Raw genomic sequence first — 11343 nt, forward strand, 5'->3', positions numbered from 1 at the left:
CTCTGAGGAGACTCCATCCACTGGGTTGACCTCTCTATCCCCACAGTCATCCTATGCCCCAGCCCAGGCAGGCTCATCCCCCATCTCAGGGCATGCCCGGTTCAGATGAGCTGTTCTGAGGATGGGAACTGGCAGCTTCCAGGCACTCTAGGCCACCTCCTGGCTCAGGGGAGTCTGGCTGGCTTGCATTCCTTTCTGTTCCAGGACCATGTGCTCACACAAGACTCCTTGAGATGGGGCAGTAGCTACCCCTGACCCTGTCTTTCACTGTGGTCAGGGGTCTGGGCAGAGCCAAGGAAATGCAGAAGGAGCCCTGCCACGGCTCTGTTCCAGATGCCATCCCAAAACATCATAGGCTCGGCGAACCACAGTTCTGCCAACTGGGAAGTCCAAGATCAAGTAGCCAGAAGATTCTGTATCTGATGAGTTTCTGGGTTCATAGATGATTGTCTTTTCCCTGTGTTTTCACTTGGCAGAAAGACCAAGGGACCTCTCTGGCCCTCTTCTCTAAGGACACTAACCCCCATTCATGAGAGCTCCACCCCTAAGATCTAATCGCCTCCCAGAGGCCCCACCTCCAAATACCATCACCTTGGGGTTAGAATTTCAACATCTGAATTTGGGGAGGACACAGGTGTTCAGTCTATGGGCAGCATTTTTTCACCCAGGGTTTCTGACCTGCTGCCCACCCCACACCTGGCACGTGCAGTACCTCATACTCAAGGCAGAAAAAATGAGATGTCGCACTGACTGGGCACCCAAGCCTGGGCATACACCCTGTGTCCTGCCGTGTGTTTCTCACCGGAGGACAGGGGCATCGCTGGGACTAACAGACCCCAGAGGACCACCTGGGAGGTCCTCAGTGCGGTGCCCCAGGCTGGGGGGTGAGAAGAGGGAGGAAACAGCTCAGCTTGGTCACCACCTGGACCACCTGGCGAGGAAGGGGTCAGGACTCAGCAGAGGTAGAGGCATGGCTGTCCCCCAGCAGAATGAAGAGCCGTCCCTGATACCTCTCAGCCTTGTCCCGCCCCCTCAGCAATACAGTCTGAAGTTGAACACAGCTCAGGTCCCCCTTCCCAAGGACAACAGCCGCCACACGCTCCCCTCCACGTGCACCTGACCAGCAAGCCTCCCCCACCTCATTCCACACCCTGGGTGCCCAGCCTTCTGCCTCCCACAGACTTGATCTCTCTTCATAACCCAGTCCCTGACCTGAGTAAAGCTCCTAAGAGTTGTCCTTTATTTCATGGGGCGCCTGGATGGCTCAGTTGTTAAGCATCTGCCTTCAGCTCAGGTCATGATCCCAGGGTACTCAATGAGCCCCACATCTGGCTCCCTGCTCTGTGGGAAGCCTGCTTCTCCCTCTGCCACACCCCCTGTTTGTGCTCCCTCTCTCGCTATGTCTCTCTCTGTCAAATAATAAATAAAATCTTAAAAAAAAAGGTGGGGGGAGGAAATGCAATGTTTTCCTACATTTCCAAGGCAATTTAAAAAAAAAAATAAAAGAATTGTCCTTTCTTACATCCTGTCACTTGTCTTTGGCCTCTCTGCTCTGACACCCCCACCCCACTTCCTCTGGGGGCCTCTCCCCTGGCCTCATCCTCCCTGACCTTCTCAGGATTGGGGACCCCATGCCCTGTCATCTTCCCATATCTCACAGACAAATAGGGGAAGCCTTCATGGGGGAGTCCGGTGAGGGTTCCATGACCCACCCACAGCTGTGTGCAGACCGGGCGGGGCTGGACACCAAGAACAGCCCATGGCTGAGAAATCACAGTCATGCCCCCGACAGGCATGAGTCTGTGCGAGGGAGGAGGACACCAAGTCTGCGAAGCAGGGGGGGTGGGGGGGTGGGGGGTGGGGAAGGTGTCACTTCCATAAGCCACCTTGGGGAAATCAGCTGCTCTGAAACAGAAACCAAACTCCCTGTGCCAAACGTGGGCATCTCAGCAAGACTGAGGTCCCTCCAATACAACACTTGGTCTCAAGGTCATGAGTTCAAGTCCTCCGTTGCAAGTAGTTTACATTAAAAAAAAAAAGTGTATTCAACAGGATTGAGGGTCGAACGCAGGATACCTGATGGAAGGACCCAGACCAACTGGACTAGCTCAGCCAAAAAGTGTCAGACCACGTCTGTGTATGGGATGGAGGGGCCAGGCAGCAGGGGCTGTTGGGCTCAGACCCACCCCTCTGACAGCCTGTCTCCTCAGGCTTCCTCTACTTGCTTTTGGTTCCAGCTAGTGCCCTTCCCTGCTTAGAAGCAGACCCTCCCTTAAATTCTGCACCCCCCAACCCCCCACCCCTGTCTAGTCTACCTGGAATGGCTCACACCTCACTTCAGGGCACACACACTCACTCCCTTCTGCTCTTCCCCTGTCCCAGGCCACTGGCACCACAGGGTCCTCCCCTAAGTCCTCACCCTCTCCCTCTACATTTCCGCCTTGCACTCCCTACTGGAGTCCCAGAACACTTTATCCTCACCTTCCTCACCGTCTGTCCACCCACAACTCTCCTCTTGCCCCCTCCCCAGTGTGCTCCCAGAGGTCCCTGCCCTCACCTCTCTCTCGAAGCCGGCTGGGCCTCTGAGAGTCCCTGTCCATGCAGCATAGTCCAGGCCCTAAGGACTCCCAGGACAGCACCTCCCAAGAGTTCCTAGGCCTCCACGGACAACTCACACCTGTCTCCTCAGTTCTACCTGGTCACCCAGACTGGTGCTCAACTCCCCCAACTCTGCCACTCTCAGCTCCAGAACATTCTTTTCTTCACCACTGACCCAGCTCTGGTCTCACCACCTCTCTCCATGCTTCCAGTCTTGATCTTCCTAAAGAATAAATCAGTAGCCAGCGCCGCCCCCCACACCCCCCACCACCCTAAACCCTGCAAGGGCTTCCCATGGCTCTTAAGGTAAAGCTCCAATTTTGTTCCCAGCAATAAAATGGGGCTCCTTGTGCTTCCTGGCTCTGCAGCCACTACATACATCCCCCTCACCCCCTCTGATTCACCCTTTAGGTCCCAGTTTAAAACACCACCTCCTCCAGGGAGCCTCCCAAGATGTCAAGTTTTTTTTTTTTTTTTTTTATGGCCTTTTTTTTTTTTTTTTTTAAGATTTTATTTATTTATTTGTAAGAGACAGAGGGAGAGAGAGCAAGCGAGCACAGGCAGACAAAGAGGCAGGCAGAGGCAGAGGGAGAAGCAGGCTCCCTGCCGAGCAAGGAGCCCGATGTGGGACTCGATCCCAGGACCCTGGGATCATGACCTGAGCCGAAGGCAGCTGCTTAACCAACTGAGCCACCCAGGCGTCCCCCAAGATGTCAAGTTTGAGTTAGGGCTCCCCTCTACGTTCCCACAGCCCTCGTGGCTCCCCAGCCCAACACCAAACCCTGGGTTATATGGGTGTCTTCTGCTACTCTGGGGGTTCAGTGAGGCTGGGGTAGAGGTCTATCTTCTATAACCAGCACAAGGGCCATGCACATGCCAGAAAACTGAAAAAGGAAAGATCCTTTTCTTTGAAAGGGATCCTCAGGATCCCCTTCAACCCACTAATCACTTTCCCCTGAGTACCAGCCCTGAATCACTCCCCTAGGGGACAGGCTGCCTCAGTGCCCCCAAGCCTCTGTGCTGCCCATAGTCTGGGCCTGTGGCAGCAGCTTGTCTTGACTTTCCTATCCCGGTCCATCTTCCACCCTACTCTGTCCTGGGGCTCCCTCTTCCAGGGCTGCTTGTTGGACTTGGCAAATAGAAGGCAAAGGTAGGAAGTTGGAGAATGTGTGGGTGGGGCTACTCCTCCCCTACTCCTTCCCCAAACTCTTGCCTGCAGTCAACACACCCCACCCCACAGCCACCCCTCTCCCAGGTCCCTGGCAGGGCTATATGCTGAGATATTGGGCCTTTATCTAGAGGACCACAGGAGGGCATGACTTGAGAGATCCCTCTGGTGGACAGATCACAGGAACTGAACGGGACTAAGGCGTGGGCCCACACCAGGTTTGAGTAACCATTCCCTACTTTGCCCCTGCAGGCCTAGATGGAAAGGGCTCCCCATTTATTTTTTAAGATTTTATTCATTCATTTGACCATCAGACATCACAAGTAGGCAGAGAGGCAGAGAGAGAGGGGGAAGCAGACTCCCCACTGAGCAGAGAGCCGGATGCAGGGCTCGATCCCAGGACCCTGAGATCATGACCTGAGCCGAAGGCAGAGGCTTAACCCACTGAGCCACCCAGGCGGGTGGCTGTTTTTGTTTTTAAAGATTGTATTTATTTGAGATAGAGTGAGAGACAGAGCACGCTTGGGTGCGTGTGCACGCTCGTGTGCGTGCACACACAAGTGTGGAGGTGCCCAGAGGGACGGGGGTGGGGGGTGGGGGGGTGGGGGGGAGCAGGCTCTCCACCCAGCAGGGAGCCCAACAGACTGCTCAATCTCAACACTCCCCCCATCATGACCTGAGCCTAAAGCAGACAGTAAACCGACTGAGCCACCCAGACACCCTGAAAGGGCTCCTCCTGATGTTAGCCCCCCAGTGATGCGCCAACCTAGGTGACCCCTTGAACCTATTTACAACCCCATAAACAACCCTTGATTGAACTCCTTTCGAACACTCAGCCTGATGGGAATGGGGCCTTCACTTGTGCTGGGTGGCCCAGATGTGCTGGGGTTCTAAGTGGGGCCCACAGCCCAGAGCCACATCCAGTGATGCCCGGAGGCCCAGTCCTGACAGGGTGTGGGTGTCAGGGCGTGGGCACGGCCCATCAGCCCTGGACTGAGCCTCAGGGACAAGATGGGTGAGTGCTGTTAAAGAGAAAACTGCAGGCCCCTCAGACCAAGTCCCCAAACCAGGGCTTGATCCCCAATCTAATTGCGGTTTCAACCTCCGCCAGAAATGTGGTCTTAACCGGTCTGTCGGGAATTCTGGATGAGCGCCACTGAGTCTGCCACCTGCTGCTCTCCCACCCCCACTCAAAGAAAGATGAGGTCATCTGCATGATAAAACACTTGGCTTTGCCCACCCCCCCAAGCCAGGAGGCCTAGAACAATCCTTTTCTTTTGCTAATAACTTTCCCGCTTCTACCGTCCATCTAAAGAAACCCTCCATCTGGTCCTAGTCCTTGGAGCTCCCCTCCACTCAACAGGTGGAGTGCTGCCCAATTAACCAAGTGTTTAATTAAGCCAATTAGAGCTTTACATGTTACTCAGCTGGATTCGCGTTAATTACCAATACTACAGGAGAGGCCCCGGCCATCCCTTTCCACCCAGCACCTGGCCCCTTTCTTCCGCTTCAGAAGGCAGAAATGCCACATACTCACTCTCCCCTGTGTCCTTCGCCCGAGGGCAAGGGCCTTTGTCCAGGCCCAGCCAATCAAACCTACCCACTCTGGAGTTCCCTCGGGGGCTGGGGACCAACCGGCGGCAGGACTGCTGGGAGCCTAGTTCGTGGGGGCGGGCCTCCTGCAGTGTCTGGGCCTACCAGGAGGAGCACAGAGCTGTGATTTGGGCTGGAGGCAAACTGTGTGGCTCTGTGTCTTGTCCTCTAACCTCCTTGGTAGCTCTGGCTGCTACGCAAGTTCCTTTTTAGAAATTTGCCTTCTTTGGGGGCGCCTGGGTGGCTCAGTGGGTTCAGCCTCTGCCTTCGGCTTAGGTCATGATCTCAGGGTCCTGGGATCAAGCCCTGCATCAGGCTCTCTGCTCAGCAGGGAGCCTGCTTCTCTCTCTCTCTCTCCCTCTCTGCCTACTTATGCTCTCTCTGTGTCAAATTAACAAATAAAATCTTCAAGAAAAAGAAAGAAAGAAAGAAATTCGCCTTCTTTGATTAAGTTGGGCAGAGTCCTGTTTCCTGCGACTGACAGAGGAGTTGTCCCCAGGGATAGCAGGAGGTGTCCAGACTGGACATTCATCTGGTGGGAGCTAAAGAAATCCAGCTAGGATGAAAGGAAAGGGCTCTAGCTAACCTGGCAGGCTGAAGCCCCCATTGGGGGTGTCGTTTAATACAGAAGAGATGCTCTTTGGGACACCTGGGTTACTCAGTCGGTGAAGTGTCTGCCTTCAGCTCAGGTCATTATCCCAGAGTCCTGGAATCGAGTCCCGCATCAGGCTCCCTGCTCAGCGGTGAGCCTGCTTCTCCCTCTATCTTCTGCTCCCCCTGCTTGTGCTATATAGAAATAATATATAGAAATAATATATTATATATAATATAATATATAAATAATATATACAAATAATATATTATATATATAAATATGTAAATATAAATAATATATATATAATTTATATATAAAATGTATAAATAAAATCTTTTAACAAAAGAGAGAGACAGAGAGAGAGAAGCTCTTAGTCTCTGCTTCCTGGCACCAGACCTTCTAAAACACTTGGAATGTACTGTCTTTTGGATGCTAATGAGAAGACTCCCCTACAAGAAAAGGCATACCCCAGATAGGTTCAGGATGGGGGTGAGGAAGCTGGTCACCAAAAAGACCAAGCCAGGAATAGAGGGTAGAAACTTCCAGGCCGAACTGGGGAGGTGGGGAGTGGAGATTTCACTTCTATCAACCAAAGGCCAATGTGGTTTTTGTTTGTTTGTTTTTTAAAGGTTTTATTTATTTATTGGACAGACAGAGATCACAAGAAGGCAGAGAGGCAGGCAGAGAGAGAGGAAGGGAAGCAGGGCCCCCGCTGAGCAGAGAGCCCAATGTGGGACTTGATCCCAGACCATGACCCAAGCCGAAGGCAGTGGCTTAACCCACTGAACCACCCAGGTGCCCCCAAAAAGAAAGATTTTAAGTTAAGACATTGTTTTTTCAAAATTCGAATCCAATGATTTTATGCTCTAAGTAACTTGGTTTCTAGGGGTTTTGAAGGTAAAGTCTCCTGGTACCCCAGTTCTCCTACACCCGTCCTTAAACTTGGCAAAGTGCTTCCGTAAGAAACCTCCATCAAACCCCCTGCCTAGTGAATTCAGGGAGCTTCCGGAGCTGGGAATGCAGGAGCCCTTGGTCATCCTAGAAGCTTGCCCTCCCCTCAGTACCTCGCCCTATGCCTCTCTTCTGTTTGTTTGTTCCTGAATTGTGTCCTTGTTAATAAACTGGTTAATGTAAATAAAGTATTTCCCTGCGTTGTGAGCCAGTCCCGAAAATTACTGAAGCTGAGGAGGGGGCTCATACCTGACGTATGGGCACCCGGTAAGAAGTTACAAGTGGCCCCCTAGAGACTTTTTCTAGCACCTGAAGTAGGGTCGATCCTGTGGGACTGAGCCCTCCACCTGTAGGGCCTACACTCCCTCAGGAGTTGGTGTCCAAATTGAGTTGAATTGTTGGACAACTAGCTGGTGTGGGAGAGTCAGAGAAATCATCATTGGTGTGAAACTACCACCAAATTTAGGGTCCGAGGTGAAGTCAGAAAAGAAAACACCACTGGTGGCCCCTCACATGAGGGACCCACTGAGGACCGAGGACAGGGTATGGGGAGGCCCAGGGCTTCCCCTGACAACAGTGCGCAAAGGGCCTCAGAAATGCCCCCAGCGTCAGGTGGCTGCTTCCAACAGCGCCAAACAGCTTGAAGAAAGAGAACAGGGTCAGGTTTTTAGCTGCCGTGTGTCCTGGCACAAACGACTCCTCCGATTTGCAAAGGAGCCTCCTGTTTCCAGCGGCCCATGGGGCTGCGGCAGCCCATCATCAAACCTGCAGGCTGATTCTGTGGCTTCCTGGTTAAATACTGACTGAATTCAGAGCCTCCTTAAATCTTTGAGGGGAACGCTAGGCACTGCTCCAGACAGAGCAAGGAGTGTGCACAGCGACACCGGGAAACACTCCACAAGCTCACGTCCAGTGGCAATTGTCATCTTCCTTGACCCGCTGGCGTCACCTGACATGGCAGGCCACTCCACGGTCCACCCACACTCCCCACACTGCTCCTTCCCATAGCCCTCTTCTGACTCTTCATGTCAAGCTGTAATGTGGGCTCCCCAGGGCTCAGCCCAGGTGTCATTTCTTCCCTCTTTACCTTCCCCTTGAGCGCTTGTTCAGTGTCATACCTTAAAGCGTTGTCTATGCACTGATGATGCCATTTCTTACCTCTGGCCTAGGCCTCACCTCCAGACGACAAGAAGCAACTGTCCCCTCAATGCCTCCCCTTGGGTATCTCTGGCATTAAATCCGAATGCGCCTTCACTTGACCTGTAGACCCCCAGCACCACGCTGCCCCCTGTGGCCCTTCCCATGTCCCCAGCGGTGACCTCACCCCTGGGCATGGCCTGTTTCTCATATGCCTTCATCCAAACCAGCAACCAATCTTGGCTCTACCTTCACACTTTAGGCAGAATCCGACTACTTTTCAAGAGCCCCAACACCAACGTCAAGTTCTCTTGCCCAGATTGTCACAGTGGCCTCTGGACAGGTCTCCTGGCCTCCACTCTGCCCCCCTGTGTCCTCACTGTGTCCTGTGTCCTCACTGTGTCCACCACCATTAGAATGTCAGCTCTGTAACAACAAGGGCTTGTCTGTTAGGCTTACTGCTCTGCTTCCACGGCTTAGCCCACAGTAGGCACTTGATGTGTTAGCAAATGACATAGGATGAAGAGAGATGGAAGAACGCAGAGGAATCTGATTACCATCAATGGCAGCCCCTCTGCACCCCCTTTCCCTGGAAGCAAGGTGTCCTCCCCCGAGACCTAGTGAGGGAGTCAGTTTGCCAGGGGAAGCCGACCCTCCTGCCCCTCTTCCCAAACTCCTTAACATCCCCGGTGCCTTAAACTGTAGATGGGTTCCCGCAGGGCACCTGGCGGGCTCAGTCAGCTGAGCACCGTATGTGACTCTTTGTCTCAGGGTTGTGGGTTCAAGCCCCACGGTGGGTGTAGAGATTACTTAGAAATAAAATAAATATAAAGATGGATTCCAGCATGTCTGGAGGTCTTATTACCAAGTCAAACCCAGAGGGGAAGGCTTACATATCAAAGGAATTGTAAGACTTTGTTACTTTACCTTGGTCACAATATGAAGAGTATGAGGACTGGTTAATGTAAATAAAGTATTTCCCTGCGTTGTGAGCCAGTCCCGAAAATTACTGAAGCTGAGGAGGGGGCTCATACCAGAAAGGTATCCAGAAAGGATCCAGGTCTGGGGCCAAGGAGATAAGAACCGAAGTTTAGATAGGGCTGAATTTATCAACACAGGTGCGTCTGCCAGAAATCTGGGATTCCGTGTGCTGGCTTGAGCTACAAGGGGTCGTTCTGTGTGTCTATTTGGCCAGAAGGAAAGCTGAGTCTCACTAAACGCAATTGAGATGCCGAAAGTTCCCTGGTCTCATGTAGAGGAAAGAATCCAAAGCCTCAGAAAGATGCGCTCATTCATTGAAAACAAATGTTGGACTGAGTTTCTCAGACAGCTCACCCAGAGATTCGCCCTTCTCTGTCGCTTAGAAGCTCGTTGCTGAGGGGAATGTCTTTCAGAAGTTTGTCTGCCTGGGCAGCTATAACATACCAAGTGGCTTAAACAACAGAAAGTTCTTGTCTCTTGGTTCTGGAGCCGAAGTGCTGGCAGGGCCACACTCTCTGTGAAGGCACCGGGGAATCTGAATGAGGGCCCAGCCTAACGCAGTACGACCTTACCTCAACTCAGTACATCTACAAAGATGCTATTTCTATCTTTCTTCTTTTTTTTTTTAAGATTAATTTTATTTATTTGAGAGACAGCATGAGTGGGAGAGGCAGAGGAAGAGGGAGAGAATCACAAGCAGACTTGGTGCTGAGTGTGGAGCTCTACGCGGGACATGATCTCACGACCCTGTCATCACCACCTGAGCTGGACACTTACCCAGCCGCACCACCTAGGTGCCCCCAAAGATTCTATTTCTAAATAAGGTCACATTATGAGGTATCAGGGGTTAGATCCTAAATGTCTGAATTTTTTTGTAGGGGGAACACAATTCAACCTTTACTTACTAGACAATAGAGTCACTGTTCTCCATGTGGGGGATTTTTTTTTTTCTTTTAAGATTTTATTTCTTTATTTGAGAGAGAGAGAGAGAAGGAGGGAACATAAGCAGGGGGACAGGGTAAGGGAGAAGCAGGCTCACCATGGAATAGGGAGCCCCATGCAGGGCTCAATCCCAGTACCCTGGGATGATCTGAGCCAAAGGCAGAGGCCTAACGACTAAGCTACCCAGGTGTCCCCTTTCTTTTTTTTAAAGAAAAAGGCTAAAGCCTCTGCCTTCTGCTCAGGTCCTAATCCTGGGCTCCTGGGATTGAGCCCCACATCGCATCGGGCTATCTGCTCAGCAGGGAGCCTGTTTCCCTTCTTCTCCCTCTGGTTGCCTCTCTGACCACTCATGATCTCTCTCTCTGTCAAATAAATAAATAAAATCTTTTTAAAAAATAAATAAAGATTTATTTGAGAGAGAGAGAGCATACGCACACACTCACAAACCGGTGGAGAAGCAGAGGAAGAGAATGCCAAGCAGACTCCCCACTGAGCTCAGAGCCCGATGATGCAGAACTCAATCCCAGGACCCTGCGATCATGACCTGAGCTGAAGTCAACTGACTGAACCAGCCAGGCGCATCCTCCATTTTTCACTTTAAAAAAAAAAAAATATTTTATTTATTTACTTGCAGAGAGGTCACAAGCAGGCAGACAGGCAGGCACGGGGCGGGGGGAAGCACGCTCCCTGCTGAGCAGAGTCCAATGCAGGGCTCCATCCCAGGACTCTGAGATCATGACCTGAGCTGACAGCAGAGGCTTAACCCACTGAGCCACCCAGGCGCCCTTCCATTTTTCACTTTTAATAAAATAGTTTTGTTCAAACAACAACATGCCCAGCCCCACACATGACTGATCTAAGCCAAACATGCCAACATTTCCTTTGCCAAGTGATCACTGTATTTTCTTTTAATATATAGTATGTATTTGTTATATTATAAACCTAACTCAAATGTTGCTGAAACCTTTTTTTTTTTTTTTAAGATTTTATTTTTAGGGGCGCCTGGGTGGCTCAGTGGGTTGGGCCTCTGCTTTCGGCTCAGGTCATGATCTCAGGGTCCTGGGATCGAGCCCTGCATTGGGCTCTCTGCTCGGCAGGGAGCCTGCTTCCCCTCTCTCTCTGCCTGCCTCTATGCCTACCTGTGATCTCTGTCTGTCAAGTAAATAAATAAAATCTTTTTAAAAATTTTTTATTTTATTTTATTTTATTTTTAAAGATTTTATTTATTTATTTGACAGAGAGAGATCACAGTAGACAGAGAGGCAGGCAGAGAGAGAGAGAGGGAAGCAGGCTCCCTGCTGAGCAGGGAGCCTGATGCAGGACTCAATCCCAGGACCCTGAGATCATGACCTGAGCTGAAGGCAGCGGCTTAACCCAC

The sequence above is a fragment of the Mustela nigripes genome, chromosome 2 (assembly GCF_022355385.1).
Source record: "Mustela nigripes isolate SB6536 chromosome 2, MUSNIG.SB6536, whole genome shotgun sequence".
In the NCBI taxonomy this organism is placed as follows: Eukaryota; Metazoa; Chordata; class Mammalia; order Carnivora; family Mustelidae; genus Mustela; species Mustela nigripes.